Genomic DNA, 19,062 nt, shown 5'->3' on the forward strand with positions numbered 1-19,062 from the left:
TTTGATACAATTAGCTTTATAGAATGCATTAGACTTTCATTTGATTTAAAAACCATTGTTTGAATGTGTTTGACTTTCATTTGATTCAATTACCTTTGTTTGAATGTGTTTGACTTTTATTAGATTCAATTAGCTTTGTAGAATGCATTTGACTTTCATTTGATTCACTTAGCTTTGTTAAATGCATTTTACTTTCATACGATTCAAAAAGCTTTGTTTGAATGAGTTTGACTTTCATTTGATTCAATTAGCTTTGTTAAAAGCATTTCACTTTCATTTGATTCAAAATGCTTTTTTTGAATGTGTTTGACTTTCATTTGATTCAATTAGCTTTTAAAATGCATTTGACTTTCATTTGACTTTATTAGCTTTGTTGTATGCATATGACTTTAATTTTGATTCAAAAACTTTGTTTGAATGAGTTTGACTTTCATTTGAATCAATTAGCTTTGTTTGAATGTGTTTGACTTTCATTTGATTTAATTAGCTTTATAGAATGCATTTGACTTTCATTTGATTAAATGAGCTTTGTTGAAAGCATTTGACTTTCTTTTGATTAAAAAAGCTTTGTTTGAATGTGGTTGACTTTCATTTGATTCAATTAGCTTTGTTTTATTGTGTTTGACTTTCATTTGATTTAATTAGCTTTGTAGAATGCATTTGACTTTCATTTGATTCAATATGATTTGAAAAATGCATCTGACTCTCATTTGATTCAAATAGCTTCTTTGAATGCATTTGACTTTTAATATGATTCAAAAAGCTTTGTTTGAATGTGTTTGACTTTCATTTGATTCAATTAGCTTTTTAAAATGCATTTGACTTTCATTTGACTTTATTAGCTTTGTAGAATGCATATGACTTTAATTTTGAATCAAAAACTTTGTTTGAATTAGTTTGGCTTTTATTTGAATCAATTAGCTTTGTTTGAATGTGTTTGACTTTCATTTGATTTAATTAGCTTTGTAGAATGCATTTGGCTTACATTTGATTCAATATGATTTGTAGAATGCATTTGACTTTCATTTGATTCAAATAGCTTCTTTGAATGCATTTGACTTTAATTTGATTCAAAAACTTTTGTTTGAATGTGTTTGACTTTCATCTGAATCAATTAGCTTTGTTTTATTGTGTTTGACTTTCATTTGATTTAATTACCTTTATAAAATGCATTTGACTCTCATTTGATTCAATTATCTTTGTTGAATGCATTTGACTTTTATTTGATTTAAAAAGCTTTGTTTGAATGTGTTTGACTTTCTTTTGATTCAATTAGCTTTGTAGAATGCAGTAGACTTTCATTTGATTCAAATAGCGGTGTGTGATTGTGTTTGACTTTCATTTGATTAAATTAGCTTTGTTGAATGCATTTGACTTTCATTAGATTCATAAAGTTTTGTTTGAATGTGTTTGACTTTCATTTGATTTAATTAGCTTTGTAGAATGCATTAGACTTTCATTTGATTTAATTAGCTTTGTTTGAATGCTTTTCACTTTCAATTGATTAAATTAGCTTTGTAGAATGCATTTGACTTTCATTTGATTAAATTAGGTTTTTGGAATGCAATTGACTTTCATATGATTCAAAAACCTTTGTTTGAATGTGTTCGACTTTTATTTGAATCAATTAGCTATGTTTGAATGTGTTTTACTTTCATTTGATTTAATTATCTTTGTAGAATGTGTTTGACTTTCATTTGATTTAATTAGCTTTGATGAATGCATTTGACTTTCATTTGATTCAAAAAGCTTTGTTTGAATGTGTTTGACTTTCATTTGATTCAATTGGCGTTGTAGAATGCATTAGACTTTCATTTGATTCAGTTAGCTTTGTTTGATTGTGTTTGACTTTCATTTGATTCAATTAGCTTTGTTGAATGCATTTGACTTTCAATTGATTCAAAAAGCTTTGTTTGAATGTGTTTGACTTTCGTTTGATTCAATTACCTTTGTTTGAATGTGTTTGACTTTCATTTGATTCAATTACCTTTGTTTGAATGTGTTTGACTTTCATTTGATTCAATTAGCTTTGTTGAATGCATTTGACTTTCATTTGATTCAAAAAGCTTTGTTTGAATGTGTTTGACTTTCATTTGATTCAATTAGATTTGTAGAATGCATTAGAGTTTCATTTGATTCAATTAGCTTTGTTTGAATGCTTTTTCATTTTCAATTGATTCAATTAGCTTTGTAAAATGCATTTGACTTTCATTTGATTAAATTAGCTTTGTGGAATGCATTTGACTTTCATGTGATTTAAAAAGCTTTGTTTGAATATGTTTGACTTTTATTTGTATCAATTAGCTATGTTTGAATGTGTTTTACTTTCATTTGATTTAATTTGCTTTGTAGAATGCATTTGAATTTCATTTGATACAATTAGCTTTAATGAATGCATTTTACTTTGATTTGATTCAAAAAGCTTTGTTTGAATGTGTTTGACTTTCATTTGATTCAATTGGCGTTGTAGAATGCATTAGTCATTCATTTGATTCAATTAGCTTTGTTTGATTGTGCTTGACTTTCATTTGATTCAATATGCTTTGTAGAATGCATTTGACTTTCATTTGATTTAAATAGCTTTGTTTGAATGTGTTTGATTTTCATTTGATACAATTAGCTTTATAGAATGCATTAGACTTTCATTTGATTCAAAAACCATTGTTTGAATGTGTTTGACTTTCATTTGATTCAATTTCCTTTGTTTGAATGTGTTTGACTTTTATTAGATTCAATTAGCTTTGTAGAATGCATTTGACTTTCATTTGATTCACTTAGCTTTGTTAAATGCATTTTACTTTCATACGATTCAAAAAGCTTTGTTTGAATGAGTTTGACTTTCATTTGATTCAATTAGCTTTGTTAAAAGCATTTCACTTTCATTTGATTCAAAATGCTTTTTTTGAATGTGTTTGACTTTCATTTGATTCAATTAGCTTTTAAAATGCATTTGACTTTCATTTGACTTTATTAGCTTTGTTGTATGCATATGACTTTAATTTTGATTCAAAAACTTTGTTTGAATGAGTTTGACTTTCATTTGAATCAATTAGCTTTGTTTGAATGTGTTTGACTTTCATTTGATTTAATTAGCTTTATAGAATGCATTTGACTTTCATTTGATTCAATGAGCTTTGTTGAAAGCATTCGACTTTCTTTTGATTAAACAAGCTTTGTTTGAATGTGGTTGACTTTCATTTGATTCAATTAGCTTTGTTTTATTGTGTTTGACTTTCATTTGATTTAATTAGCTTTGTAGAATGCATTTGACTTTCATTTGATTCAATATGATTTGAAATATGCATCTGACTCTCATTTGATTCAAATAGCTTCTTTGAATGCATTTGACTTTTAATCTGATTCAAAAAGCTTTGTTTGAATGTGTTTGACTTTCATTTGATTCAATTAGCTTTTTAAAATGCATTTGACTTTCATTTGACTTTATTAGCTTTGTAGAATGCATATGACTTTAATTTTGAATCAAAAACTTTGTTTGAATCAGTTTGGCTTTTATTTGAATCAATTAGCTTTGTTTGAATGTGTTTGACTTTCATTTGATTTAATTAGCCTTGTAGAATGCATTTGGCTTACATTTGATTCAATATGATTTGTAGAATGCATTTGACTTTCATTTGATTCAAATAGCTTCTTTGAATGCATTTGACTTTAATTTGATTCAAAAAGCTTTGTTTGAATGTGTTTGACTTTCATCTGAATCAATTAGCTTTGTTTTATTGTGTTTGACTTTCATTTAATTTAATTACCTTTATAAAATGCATTTGACTCTCATTTGATTCAATTATCTTTGTTGAATGCATTTGACTTTTATTTGATTTAAAAAGCTTTGTTTGAATGTGTTTGACTTTCTTTTGATTCAATTAGCTTTGTAGAATGCAGTAGACTTTCATTTGATTCAAATAGCGGTGTGTGATTGTGTTTGACTTTCATTTGATTTAATTAGCTTTGTTGAATGCATTTGACTTTCATTAGATTCATAAAGTTTTGTTTGAATGTGTTTGACTTTCATTTGATTTAATTAGCTTTGTAGAATGCATTAGACTTTCATTTGATTTAATTAGCTTTGTTTGAATGCTTTTCACTTTCAATTGATTCAATTAGCTTTGTAGAATGTATTTGACTTTCATTTGATTAAATTAGGTTTTTGGAATGCAATTGACTTTCATATGATTCAAAAACCTTTGTTTGAATGTGTTTGACTTTCATTTGATTCAATTGGCGTTGTAGAATGCATTAGACTTTCATTTGATTCACTTAGCTTTGTTTGATTGTGCTTGACTTTCATTTGATTCAATATGCTTTGTAGAATGCATTTGACTTTCATTTGATTTAAATAGCTTTGTTTGAATGTGTTTGATTTTCATTTGATACAATTAGCTTTATAGAATGCATTAGACTTTCATTTGATTCAAAAACCATTGTTTGAATGTGTTTGACTTTCATTTGATTCAATTACCTTTGTTTGAATGTGTTTGACTTTTATTAGATTCAATTAGCTTTGTAGAATGCATTTGACTTTCATTTGATTCACTTAGCTTTGTTAAATGCATTTTACTTTCATACGATTCAAAAAGCTTTGTTTGAATGAGTTTGACTTTCATTTGATTCAATTAGCTTTGTTAAAAGCATTTCACTTTCATTTGATTCAAAATGCTTTTTTTGAATGTGTTTGACTTTCATTTGATTCAATTAGCTTTTAAAATGCATTTGACTTTCATTTGACTTTATTAGCTTTGTTGTATGCATATGACTTTAATTTTGATTCAAAAACTTTGTTTGAATGAGTTTGACTTTCATTTGAATCAATTAGCTTTGTTTGAATGTGTTTGACTTTCATTTGATTTAATTAGCTTTATAGAATGCATTTGACTTTCATTTGATTCAATGAGCTTTGTTGAAAGCATTCGACTTTCTTTTGATTAAAAAAGCTTTGTTTGAATGTGGTTGACTTTCATTTGATTCAATTAGCTTTGTTTTATTGTGTTTGACTTTCATTTGATTTAATTAGCTTTGTAGAATGCATTTGACTTTCATTTGATTCAATATGATTTGAAAAATGCATCTGACTCTCATTTGATTCAAATAGCTTCTTTGAATGCATTTGACTTTTAATATGATTCAAAAAGCTTTGTTTGAATGTGTTTGACTTTCATTTGATTCAATTAGCTTTTTAAAATGCATTTGACTTTCATTTGACTTTATTAGCTTTGTAGAATGCATATGACTTTAATTTTGAATCAAAAACTTTGTTTGAATCAGTTTGGCTTTTATTTGAATCAATTAGCTTTGTTTGAATGTGTTTGACTTTCATTTGATTTAATTAGCCTTGTAGAATGCATTTGGCTTACATTTGATTCAATATGATTTGTAGAATGCATTTGACTTTCATTTGATTCAAATAGCTTCTTTGAATGCATTTGACTTTAATTTGATTCAAAAAGCTTTGTTTGAATGTGTTTGACTTTCATCTGAATCAATTAGCTTTGTTTTATTGTGTTTGACTTTCATTTAATTTAATTACCTTTATAAAATGCATTTGACTCTCATTTGATTCAATTATCTTTGTTGAATGCATTTGACTTTTATTTGATTTAAAAAGCTTTGTTTGAATGTGTTTGACTTTCTTTTGATTCAATTAGCTTTGTAGAATGCAGTAGACTTTCATTTGATTCAAATAGCGGTGTGTGATTGTGTTTGACTTTCATTTGATTAAATTAGCTTTGTTGAATGCATTTGACTTTCATTAGATTCATAAAGTTTTGTTTGAATGTGTTTGACTTTCATTTGATTTAATTAGCTTTGTAGAATGCATTAGACTTTCATTTGATTTAATTAGCTTTGTTTGAATGCTTTTCACTTTCAATTGATTCAATTAGCTTTGTAGAATGCATTTGATTTTCATTTGATTAAATTAGGTTTTTGGAATGCAATTGACTTTCATATGATTCAAAAACCTTTGTTTGAATGTGTTCGACTTTTATTTGAATCAATTAGCTATGTTTGAATGTGTTTTACTTTCATTTGATTTAATTATCTTTGTAGAATGCGTTTGACTTTCATTTGATTTAATTAGCTTTGATGAATGCATTTGACTTTCATTTGATTCAAAAAGCTTTGTTTGAATGTGTTTGACTTTCATTTGATTCAATTGGCGTTGTAGAATGCATTGGACTTCATTTGATTCAATTAGCTTTGTTTGATTGTGTTTGACTTTCATTTGATTCAATTAGCTTTGTTGAATGCATTTGACTTTCAATTGATTCAAAAAGCTTTGTTTGAATGTGTTTGACTTTCGTTTGATTCAATTACCTTTGTTTGAATGTGTTTGACTTTCATTTGATTCAATTACCTTTGTTTGAATGTGTTTGACTTTCATTTGATTCAATTAGCTTTGTTGAACGCATTTGACTTTCATTTGATTCAAAAAGCTTTGTTTGAATGTGTTTGACTTTCATTTGATTCAATTAGATTTGTAGAATGCATTAGAGTTTCATTTGATTCAATTAGCTTTGTTTGAATGCTTTTCATTTTAAATTGATTCAATTAGCTTTGTAAAATGCATTTGACTTTCATTTGATTAAATTAGCTTTGTGGAATGCATTTGACTTTCATATGATTTAAAAAGCTTTGTTTGAATATGTTTGACTTTTATTTCTATCAATTAGCTATGTTTGAATGTGTTTTACTTTCATTTGATTTAATTTGCTTTGTAGAATGCATTTGAATTTCATTTGATACAATTAGCTTTAATGAATGCATTTTACTTTGATTTGATTCAAAAAGCTTTGTTTGAATGTGTTTGACTTTCATTTGATTCAATTGGCGTTGTAGAATGCATTAGTCATTCATTTGATTCAATTAGCTTTGTTTGATTGTGCTTGACTTTCATTTGATTCAATATGCTTTGTAGAATGCATTTGACTTTCATTTGATTTAAATAGCTTTGTTTGAATGTGTTTGATTTTCATTTGATACAATTAGCTTTATAGAATGCATTAGACTTTCATTTGATTCAAAAACCATTGTTTGAATGTGTTTGACTTTCATTTGATTCAATTACCTTTGTTTGAATGTGTTTGACTTTTATTAGATTCAATTAGCTTTGTAGAATGCATTTGACTTTCATTTGATTCACTTAGCTTTGTTAAATGCATTTTACTTTCATACGATTCAAAAAGCTTTGTTTGAATGAGTTTGACTTTCATTTGATTCAATAAGCTTTGTTAAAAGCATTTCACTTTCATTTGATTCAAAATCCTTTGTTTGAATGTGTTTGACTTTCATTTGATTCAAATAGCTTTTAAAATGCATTTGACTTTCACTTGACTTTATTAGCTTTGTTGTATGCATATGACTTTAATTTTGATTCAAAAACTTCGTTTGAATGAGTTTGACATTCATTTGAATCAATTAGCTTTGTTTGAATGTGTTTGACTTTCATTTGATTTAATTAGCTTTATAGAATGCATTTGACTTTCATTTGATTCAATGAGCTTTGTTGAAAGCATTTGACTTTCTTTTGATTAAAAAAGCTTTGTTTGAATGTGGTTGACTTTCATTTGATTCAATTTGCTTTGTTTTATTGTGTTTGACTTTCATTTGAATTAATTAGCTTTGTAGAATGGATTTGACTTTCATTTGATTCAATATGATTTGAAAAATGCATCTGACTTTCATTTGTTTCAAATAGCTTCTTTGAATGCATTTGACTTTTAATATGATTCAAAAAGCTTTGTTTGAATGTGTTTGACTTTCATTTGATTCAATTAGCTTTTTAAAATGCATTTGACTTTCATTTGACTTTATTAGCTTTGTAGAATGCATATGACTTTAATTTTGAATCAAAAACTTTGTTTGAATCAGTTTGGCTTTTATTTGAATCAATTAGCTTTGTTTGAATGTGTTTGACTTTCATTTGATTTATTTAGCCTTGTAGAATGCATTTGGCTTACATTTGATTCAATATGATTTGTAGAATGCATTTTACTTTCATTTGATTCAAATAGCTTCTTTGAATGCATTTGACTTTTATTTGATTCAAAAAGCTTTGTTTGAATGTGTTTGACTTTCATCTGAATCAATTAGCTTTGTTTTATTGTGTTTGACTTTCATTTAATTTAATTACCTTTATAAAATGCATTTGACTCTCATTTGATTCAATTATCTTTGTTGAATGCATTTGACTTTTATTTGATTCAAAAAGCTTTGTTTGAATGTGTTTGACTTTCTTTTGATTCAATTAGCTTTGTAGAATGCAGTAGACTTTCATTTGATTCAAATAGCGGTGTGTGATTGTGTTTGACTTTCATTTGATTAAATTAGCTTTGTTGAATGCATTTGACTTTCATTAGATTCACAAAGTTTTGTTTGAATGTGTTTGACTTTCATTTGATTTAATTAGCTTTGTAGAATGCATTAGACTTTCATTTGATTTAATTAGCTTTGTTTGAATGCTTTTCACTTTCAATTGATTAAATTAGCTTTGTAGAATGCATTTGACTTTCATTTGATTAAATTAGGTTTTTGGAATGCAATTGACTTTCATATGATTCAAAAACCTTTGTTTGAATGTGTTCGACTTTTATTTGAATCAATTAGCTATGTTTGAATGTGTTTTACTTTCATTTGATTTAATTATCTTTGTAGAATGTGTTTGACTTTCATTTGATTTAATTAGCTTTGATGAATGCATTTGACTTTCATTTGATTCAAAAAGCTTTGTTTGAATGTGTTTGACTTTCATTTGATTCAATTGGCGTTGTAGAATGCATTAGACTTTCATTTGATTCAGTTAGCTTTGTTTGATTGTGTTTGACTTTCATTTGATTCAATTAGCTTTGTTGAATGCATTTGACTTTCAATTGATTCAAAAAGCTTTGTTTGAATGTGTTTGACTTTCGTTTGATTCAATTACCTTTGTTTGAATGTGTTTGACTTTCATTTGATTCAATTACCTTTGTTTGAATGTGTTTGACTTTCATTTGATTCAATTAGCTTTGTTGAATGCATTTGACTTTCATTTGATTCAAAAAGCTTTGTTTGAATGTGTTTGACTTTCATTTGATTCAATTAGATTTGTAGAATGCATTAGAGTTTCATTTGATTCAATTAGCTTTGTTTGAATGCTTTTCATTTTAAATTGATTCAATTAGCTTTGTAAAATGCATTTGACTTTCATTTGATTAAATTAGCTTTGTGGAATGCATTTGACTTTCATATGATTTAAAAAGCTTTGTTTGAATATGTTTGACTTTTATTTCTATCAATTAGCTATGTTTGAATGTGTTTTACTTTCATTTGATTTAATTTGCTTTGTAGAATGCATTTGAATTTCATTTGATACAATTAGCTTTAATGAATGCATTTTACTTTGGTTTGATTAAAAAAGCTTTGTTTGAATGTGTTTGTCTTTCATTTGATTCAATTGGCGTTGTAGAATGCATTAGACATTCATTTGATTCCATTAGCTTTGTTTGATTGTGCTTGACTTTCATTTGATTCAATATGCTTTGTAGAATGCATTTGACTTTCATTTGATTTAAATAGCTTTGTTTGAATGTGTTTGATTTTCATTTGATACAATTAGCTTTATAGAATGCATTAGACTTTCATTTGATTCAAAAACCATTATTTGAATGTGTTTGACTTTCATTTGATTCAATTACCTTTGTTTGAATGTGTTTGACTTTTATTAGATTCAATTAGCTTTATAGAATGCATATGACTTTCATTTGATTCACTTAGCTTTGTTAAATGCATTTTACTTTCATACGATACAAAAAGCTTTGTTTGAATGAGTTTGACTTTCATTTGATTCAATTAGCTTTGTTGAAAGCATTTCACTTTCATTTGATTCAAAATGCTTTGTTTGAATGTGTTTGACTTTCATTTGATTCAAATAGCTTTTAAAATGCATTTGACTTTCATTTGACTTTATTAGCTTTGTTGTATGCATATGACTTTAATTTTGATTCAAAAACTTTGTTTGAATGAGTTTGACTTTCATTTGAATCAATTAGCTTTGTTTGAATGTGTTTGACTTTCATTTGATTTAATTAGCTTTATAGAATGCATTTGACTTTCATTTGATTCAATGAGCTTTGTTGAAAGTGTTTCGGGGTTTTCTGATGTCCTGCGGGAGAGTTACAATTCCGAGACTGGAACCGGACGCCTGTACCTGCAAAATAACGGAGACTCCTGAGAGCTCCGCCTCCAACGGTCAAGTTAGTACCTGATTAAGGAGTAATCAATACAGAAATTAAAGTAATGAGATCTCTCTAGGTGAGAGTGCTTAGTGTTGGTAATCTGCGTCGTTAGCGAGATTAGCCGGTTGTTAATAACTCTGTTCTTCTCTGCTTGATTTCTTGATTATTCGATTCCTTGATTAATGAGGATTAATCGAGTATTTATAGCCTTGAGAAGCGTGCAACTCTCTAGGTTTAAGGTAAACCTAGGGCTGATCGGGCCTCTAGACTGAATTGGGCCTTGATGGCCGGTTTTCCCATTTGGCATGGGTGGACACGTGGCGTGTCTAAATTGGTCAGTAGAGGACGTATCTGTGATTGACACGTGGCAGGCTTTTGTTGGCCTTCGTGAAGGACACGTGGCGGAACCTGGTTGGTCCACTTGTCAGACGGTGATTGGTCACGTGTCGCCTGTGACAGGTGTCGCACGGTGACAGGCGACGGCCTGTTACAGGTGTCATCTTGCAAACGGCCGAGAGATTTTCCCGCCCACATTTTGAATTTGGAAGCGACCTTTCGCCTTCTCACCTTGCCTATATAAGGAAGTGCTGACTTCGGTCATTTTCACATTTGAGAACTTTGCGAGAACATTCGGACCCCTGAACTTGCTCTGACATTTCGGACTTTTTCTGCCTACCGCCTGTTCTGACAAGCCGACTGACCCGAACTTCCAGGACTTCATCAACCGTCACTCGTTCAGGTAACTCAGTTCTCTTACTCTTAATTTTCTTTTTATTTTTTGAAATGGCACCATGGAAGCACACGACACGACCTAAGTTAGTGATCAGCCGGTCACCGGGGACGGCTGAATCTAGGACTAGGAGTGCCGCCTGCCCTTTTCTGGACCCATCTTTGCCCTTTATACAAAGTCCGACTGTATCTGTGTCTATGCAGAACGTGATGGCCAGAACAAAAAAGACTGCTATGATATCAAACTCAGACGGCTCCTCCCAAAGGGTGCTCCTTAGTGAAACATCTGACCAGGCGCCAGATGTAGAACGAGGCGACTGTCAAGCCGACAGTTCTGAGAGAGGGGCCAAGGTGTTCCCTTCCCATCTTACCGTTGACATGTCTAATTTTCCTTCTGCTCCTTCTAAGGGAGAGGAGGCGGGCCCCTCTAGGAGAGGGGAGGAGTCGTCCTCCTCGGACTCGTCAGAGGACGAGTCTGAGTCCAGCTCTTCTGGACACAGTTCTCCAGGCTCAGAAGAAAAACATAGCCGCCTACAAGAGGCGAGACTTTCTCATGCAGTTGAGAAGGGGGACAATTGGGCGGAGCCATCCGCCTCTTACAGAGAGGAAAACGCCCCCTACTACTGCAGGGTACCCCGGGGCCGGATTGCAACCATGCAAGACAACGTGGCGAGCTTTATTGCTAACCACAAAATGGGCCCGGAATTTTTACTGTTTGTGCCGGATCCAGAAGACACTGTCGTCTGGCCGGCTGGTACCAGCTATGGTGACGGCTGCTTTGGCTGCTATGTGGCGGCCATCAAAGCTGGACTGCGCTTCCCATTACATCCGGCTGTTCAGCGGATTTTAGATGGGTATGATCTGGGGTTATGGCAGTTAGCCCCCAACTCTTGGGTAAACGTACTCGGCTATGTGGCCGGGTGCGAAATGTACGGGGTGGAGCCAAGCTTTGAGGCTTTCGCCCACATGAACTATCTCAGCCGGACCCCTAAGTCGGGAGGTACCGGCTGGTACCAACTAACAAGCCATAGGGGTTACCTCATGACGAGAGGTAAGGCGAACAAATGGAAGGATTGGCGGAACACCTTCCTTATTATCGAGGGTTCAGACACGGAGCTGAACAAACGCTTTAACAAGTGGAATAGGGATCCGCCTCTTCTCGCAGGCGGCCGCAGCATGTCGCCTGTTCCCCCAAAGGCTAAAAAAGAGATCCTAGACAAAGGACTCTTCAAAGTAGAGACTAGGGTGAACTCTACTTCAGGGGTACGAGAGCAAGTACCCCTAAACTGCGTCCCGAGCTTCAAGTGGCTCTATGACGAGTACTTTTTGGCCGCCTGTGGCCTCAGCAGTCGGTGCTCTAGAGGTAGCCGGCCTGACAAATACTCTGTTTTTTCACGCCTTGTTTACTTGGGATTTTTACTAACTTTGCTGTTTATTTCTTGCAGCTGACACCATGAGTAAAATAACTGCATCTAAGACTGCGGCGGCCATGTTGCGGGCCTCGCTCATGAAGCAGTCGTATGCCGACTCCCCCAACAAAGAGGCACCCTTGGTAAACTTCGAAACCTCTTCCTCTTTTAGTTGTCTTATGCATATACTAACTCTTTTTGTTTTCAGTCTGGTACTCCAAGGGCTTCCTCTTCGCAACAGCCGGACCCCAAGGCCCGGAGGATGACTGTTGCAAGCTCTCCTGGGTCTTCCAGGAAAACAGTGGCGGCTGAGAAGCAGCCGGCCACTTCTTCAAAAACCCAGGCGGGGCCGCCTAGATGTATGGACCCTCACTTGTAAAAACTCACCCTTGCTTCCTTCTTGACTAGGTCTAACTTGTTTTTTTTCTTTCGCTTAATGCAGCCGGCCCCCAGGGACTTGACTTGGTTGAGGTAGCCAAGTCTATGGTTAAAGTAGTTCCTCCATCTGACAGGGAGGCGGTCAGGGGTGCCGGCACCCTTGACCTTGATGGAATTTCAGGGGTCCTTGCTGAGGTATACTTAGTATATTTTTGAGCTTTTGAGTTCCAGGACGCCTGTTAACTTTTTATTTGGAAACTGACGCCTGTTTTTTCTTTGTACTTAGGCCCTGCTCCGAGTCAACAGCCTTCGCAAGCCGATTGATCGGAAAAAACAAAGAGGTAAAGGCCGCAAAAGCTATGGCCGCCTCCTGCTGTGATAAGGCAATGTTTCAAATTGCCCAAAATGAAGTACTGACCATTGATCTTCTTTATTATCAGGCGCAGGCTACCGCCGCTGTTCGGGCCCAGTTAGAGGCGGCCCAAAAGAAGGTTGACGAGCTGGAGGCGACCGTCACCAACCTTAAGGCCGAGCTAAAACCTCTTCGCCAAAAAATGCACTCTTACGAAGCCATGGAGAAATCTTTGGCCAACGTAAAAGAACGCCTGGTGAACCAAGAGAAGAGTCTTACCCAAGCGCTCTCGGATAAGGCCGAGCAAGAGAAACAAGAGCTCGTCCGGGAGATGGTGGAAGACTCCGCTTAAATCCAGCGCATGACCTGGGAACGACTGTTCCCCAGTGCCAACTTTGCCTCATGGGAAAGAACGTACCGCCAGTGTTCGGAAATATATAATCAACAGATCCTGGCGGCTGCTGAAGAAGAGGCGTTGGACGGTGCGTTGGAGGAGGAAGAGCCGGTTGTGGCGCTTGTGCCACTTGGGGGTAAGGCATCAGAAGAGGGTGCAGCTAAGGCCGAGTCCAGCAAGAAGAGTGCTGACCAGGCGGCAGCTGCTGATACTGAACTGCCCCCTTCTTAAGCTTTTAAGTATTTTTTCACGGCCTGCGTGCCGTTTGATTTGTAATTACCCGGCCAGGGGGCCGGGGTTTTGAATATTCTGCTGGTCTTTAATGGCCGGCTCATTTTTAATCAAATTCTTGTTTTGGTTCAAATTTGTCTAAGTATTTTTAATTTGTTCACTAGACCGACTGTTGTGTATGGCCGAACGTTAAGACAGGTACAAATAGTAAGTATGCCGCCTATGCCCCTGGACGACTGGTTGTCTGTTTCCAGGATAGATGATCAGTCGGCCATTTATTCAACCGGTATTCGAACTCTTTATTCAATTTGTCTGACCAAGTAAATAGAATTACCTAGTCGCCAAGGAATTAAATAGGAAAACAAGCGGCGGGTACCGGTTGTTTCCCTTTATTGCCAATGTTGGCTTTTAACTCGTAATTTGTTAACCTAGCAAGAGTATTGGTTGAGAGCCTTTGTTTATTAAAAACAAGTGGACGACTCATACCTTTTAGGCTCCATACTAAGTTTGAGTGACTATTCAGTTAACATAGGAGTTACTTAGTCTTCGTCACAATCTTGATTGAGTAGTAGAGGTACCAGGCGGCGTAGGCCGGCTAGATCCCTTGATTCGCCAATGTTTGTTGGCTGTTAACTCAATAGGTTATCCAGTAGGAATAGGGGTTCGAGTGCCCATGTTTGTTTAAAACAGGCGGACGACTCAAACTTTTTAGATTCCATACCAAATTTGAAGGAGTGACTATGAGTTAACTTTGGAGTTACTCAGTCGCCGTCACTTTTGTTTGAGAAGTAGAGGTACCAGGCGGCGTAGGCCGGCTAGACCCCTTGATTCGCCAATGTTTGTTGGCTATTAACTCAATAGGTACCCCCTGCATTTATCCCAAGTAATACAGGCGGTCATCTGACTCAGATGTCAACTGCTACCACTGGTTTGGTTAGTGATAGAGTTATCCTTGTCTCAAAAACGGCTACGTGGTTGCCCTTGGGGACAGTCGTATAGGTGCCGTGTAATTAGTTTATAGAACAATGTTCCACCCAAAAAGGAGCTGCTCTCTGCGACGAATTTCATCCGGAGGGATGCCGTCGGACGCCTGCTATGATGTTGGGACAGGTCGAATTAGTTTTGTAGATTTGATCAGATGGCTTGGCGCCTGGTCTGATCATTCGGCCGGTGGCCTTGGTAAGTTCTTGGTGAACGTAAGTGCTAAGTAAAAGAAGGGTAGCCGCCTGTTAGGCACAGGGTCGGCCAGGCCCTAATCTTTTTAGCTAAGTATTGTGAGTAAAATACTCAATGGAGAGTAGCCGACTGTAAAGGTACAGACGGCATGCCCCTCTGAAGATAGAGTGAAAAACTCAATGGAGAGTAGCCGACTGTAAAGGTACAGACGGCATGCCCCTCTGAAGATAGAGTGAAAAACTCAATGGAGAGTAGCCGACTGTAAAGGTACAGACGGCATGCCCCTCGTAATACAAAATTGAATAGTAAGTGCAAACTTTATTAAGTAGCTCTTTACTTTACATTATTCAGAAGAAATATTTTTTAAGGTTATCTACATTCCAGGTTCGAGGCAACGGTTGTCCGTCTGGTGTTTCCAGACGGTAGGTACCGTCCCTGACTTCCGCATAGATTCGGTAGGGTCCTTCCCAGTTGGGAGTTAGTTTGCCAGACTCATTAGCCCTACCAACTGCTTCCATTTTTCTAAGTACAAAAGTCCCCTACTTTGAGTGGACGCCTGTGTACTTTTTTGTTGTATGATCTAGTCATTCTCAGGCGATAGATCTCATGGCGCAAAACAGCATTGCCCCTCTTTTCAGGAAGTGAGTCTAATGCCAGGCGCATGGCTTCCCAGTTTGCCTCTTCGTCATATAGCATTACTCGAAGAGTCGGCTCGAAGTGTTCTATTGGAAGAACAGCTTCTGCACCATAAGTTAGGAGGAATGGAGTTTCTCCAGTCGCCCCTTTTTCAGTCGTCCTAATGGCCCAGAGAACATGTGGTAGTTCATCCGCCCATAGGCCGCCTGCTCGTTCAATTTTTTTCTTGAGACCGTCTGAGATGATTTTATTAAAGGCTTCTACCTGGCCGTTTGCTTGTGGACGGCCGACAGATGCAAAGTAATGTGCAATTCCTTGGTCTCCCAACCAGCTTTTGAGAACAGGCGTCTCAAATTGGGGACCATTATCAAAAACCATAGACATGGGAACCCCGAACCGAGTGATGACGTTTTTCCAAATGAATGAAATTACATCTTTCGTCTTGATTCCCTTTACAGCCTCCGCCTCTACCCATTTAGTGAAGTAGTCAACGGCAACAAGTATATACCTTCTGCCGCCTGTAGCAGACGTATATGGACCCAGAATGTCCATGCCCCACTTAGCAAACGGTAGTGGGCTGTGAATGGTAGTGAGGTCAGTAGCCGGACGGTGAATTAATTTGCCAAACCTTTGGCACTTGTCACATTTTTTCACCATCTCCATTGCATCTGCTTCCAAAGTAGGCCAAAAGTAGCCCTGCCGCCTTGCCCTTTGAGCAAGCATCCTACCACCTATATGGGAAGCACAGTAACCAGAGTGAAGATCATCTAGTATCTCTCGTCCCTTTTCAGGAGTAACACACTTTAAGAAGGGTTGAAGGTACCCCCTCTTGTGAAGTTCTCCCTGTATCATTTCAAAACAGGAGGCTCGTTTTTTCAGTGCTGCCGCCTGTTGAGGATCATCCGGCAGTGTACCGTTTGTCAGATATGCCCTGATTGAATCCATCCAGGTTGAGCTTCTGTCTAGGATTCCAATAGGGTTTTCCTCGATGCTTCTCTTCTCCATTACTTCCCAAAAAACAGTTCGAGGAGTATCGGAGGAGGCGGATGATGCTAATTTCGAAAGTGCATCTGCCTGGTTGTTTTCTGATCTCGGCACTTGGATCAGATGGAAATCCTCAAGGGAGCCGACTGCTTGTCGGACCGCCTGTAAATACTTGATCATGGCCGGATGTGTTGCTTCGTATTCGCCATTGTACTGACTCACTATCAATTGTGAATCAGAACAGGCGTCTACTTTTTCTTGCCCCTGCCGCCTTGCACATGCGGATCCCGGCTAGTAAAGCTTCATATTCTGCCTCATTGTTTGAAGCCTGAAAACTGAAGCGTAGAGCATACTCGAACCTGTCGCCCTCTGGAGATTGACATACGACGCCTGCTCCACAACCGTTTGAAGTAGAGCTTCCGTCCACATATACCTTCCAGACTTGGTCTGGAACTTGAGAGTCAGGAGGACGAGTCATCTCTACAATAAAGTCAGCAAAGGCTTGCCCCTTCACTGCTTTTCTAGGCTCGAAAGTAACTTTGAGACTCTGCATTTCTATGGCCCATTTGATCATTCGTCCGGACGACTCCATGGTGGTAAGGGGCCGCTTGATAGGTTGGTCGGTATACACGACGACTGCATGTGCCAGAAAGTAGGGCTTCAATTTTTTAACAGCCATGAAGAGTGCAAGACCAAATTTCTCCACTAGGGGATACCTCAACTCGGCATTTTTCAGTACGTGACTGACAAAGTAGACCGGGAGTTGACAGCCGTCCCTTTCAGCAAGGAGCACAGCGCTTAACGCATGATCAGAGACGGCCAGGTACATGTAGAGATTTTCTTTGGGCAAAGGGCTGACCAGCCTCGGCAAGGAATGCAAGTGAACCTTTAATTTCTGGAAGGCGGCCTCAGCATCCGGCCCCCATTCAAACCTTGCCTTTTTCTTAATTGCCTGAAAAAAGTATAGGCATTTGTCGCCTGATCGGCTTAGGAATCTCCCCAAGGCCGCCAGACAACCTGTTAACTTCTGAACCTCTCGGACGGTACGAGGCGACTGCATATCAATGACCGCCTGTACCTTCTCAGGGTTCGCCTCTATTCCTCTCTGGTTGATAAGGAATCCGAGAAATTTCCCAGACTCAACTCCAAATACACATTTCTTGGGATTGAGCATGACATGGTGCCGCCTGAGTGTGGCGAAAGTTTCTCGGAGGTCCGTCAGATGATCTTTCTGAAGTTTAGTCTTGACAATCATATCATCAATATATGCCTCGACGTTTCTCCCAATCTGATCAAAGAACACTGTGTTTATCATTCGTTGGAAGGTAGCCGGGGCATTCTTAAGACCAAACGGCATGACCGTGTAACAGTACAATCCCTGATCAGTGACGAAGGCCGTCTTCTCCTGATCTTTCTTCCATAGAGGAATTTGATGAAAACCAGAATAGGCGTCCATAAAACTCATCAAGGCATGTCCGGCTGTTGAGTCGACCAGGTTATCAATTTTAGGCAGAGGGTAACTGTCTTTGGGGCATGCCTTGTTCAAGTCTGTGTAGTCTACACACATTCGCCAGGTGCCATTCGGCTTTTTAACAAGCACCACATTTGCAACCCAATCTGGGAAGTAACATTGCCGAATGAACCCTGCATCAAGTAATTTTTTGACTTCGGCGGCTGCCGCCTGACCTCTTTCTTCACCATGGTTCCGCTTCTTTTGCCGTACCGGCTTCTTTTTCGGATCCACAGCGAGTTTGTGTACTGCCAGATCAGGACTAATGCCTGGCATTTCATGGACTTCAAATGCAAAGATGTCCTTGTACTCTTTCAACAGGTTGTGAAAGTCGTCACCAAGGCTTCTCAGAGCAGTCGTCCCAACTTTGACTGTTCGGTCAGGACGGGAGTCGTCTAATATCAGGTCCGCATGCTCACCAGCCGGCTGAGGGCGGAACTCATCCGGCCGCTCCTCTGCCAATGATTGCTATTTTCTTGCTTTTCTTGCGGACTCTGTTTGGGACGCCTTTCTTTTTTTGTCGCCTGTTTCTTGAACAGGCACACTCTCCTTGACATTGTCAAGGTCTGTTTTTTCTCCACTTGACCCAGTGGCCATAACAGTGGGCTTGACATCCGAGAGATAGCACTCTCGGGCCATCCTCTGATCTCCCCTTAGGGAGCCGACTGTTCCATTATCCCTTTCAAACTTAAGCAGCATAAGTGACGGGATTATAACAGCCTTGGAATTATTCAGGGTTGGTCGACCCAGAATCATGTTGTAGGCCGAGAGTTCCTCTACCACTAGGAACCGGACTACCATGTGTCGTCCTTCCCCTTTTTCGCCCAGGCGAATGGGTAGATCTACTCGTCCCAGCGGGTGGACGACTCCTCCTCCAAACCCTATTAAAGGGTGGGAGGCCGGATGTATGCAGTCCGTCTGGTATTTCAGTTTTGACAGACATTTGCTGCTGATGAGATCTGAGGAGCTCCCGGTATCTATGAGGATTCGGCCAACTCTCTGGTTGGCCACTTTACATTCAATAACGAGAGGGTCGTCAT

The 19,062-nt window shown here is 36.9% G+C and overlaps 1 protein-coding gene across 1 annotated transcript in view; it reads right to left on the bottom strand.

The window, feature by feature from the left end:
* Positions 1-19,062, bottom strand: part of LOC110693084 — a 44,242-nt gene that overhangs the window by 20,431 nt on the left and 4,749 nt on the right. The gene's annotated exons all lie outside the window — the stretch shown is intronic.

This window comes from Chenopodium quinoa, unplaced genomic scaffold (assembly GCF_001683475.1).
Source record: "Chenopodium quinoa cultivar QQ74 unplaced genomic scaffold, ASM168347v1, whole genome shotgun sequence".
Lineage (NCBI taxonomy): Eukaryota > Viridiplantae > Streptophyta > Magnoliopsida > Caryophyllales > Amaranthaceae > Chenopodium > Chenopodium quinoa.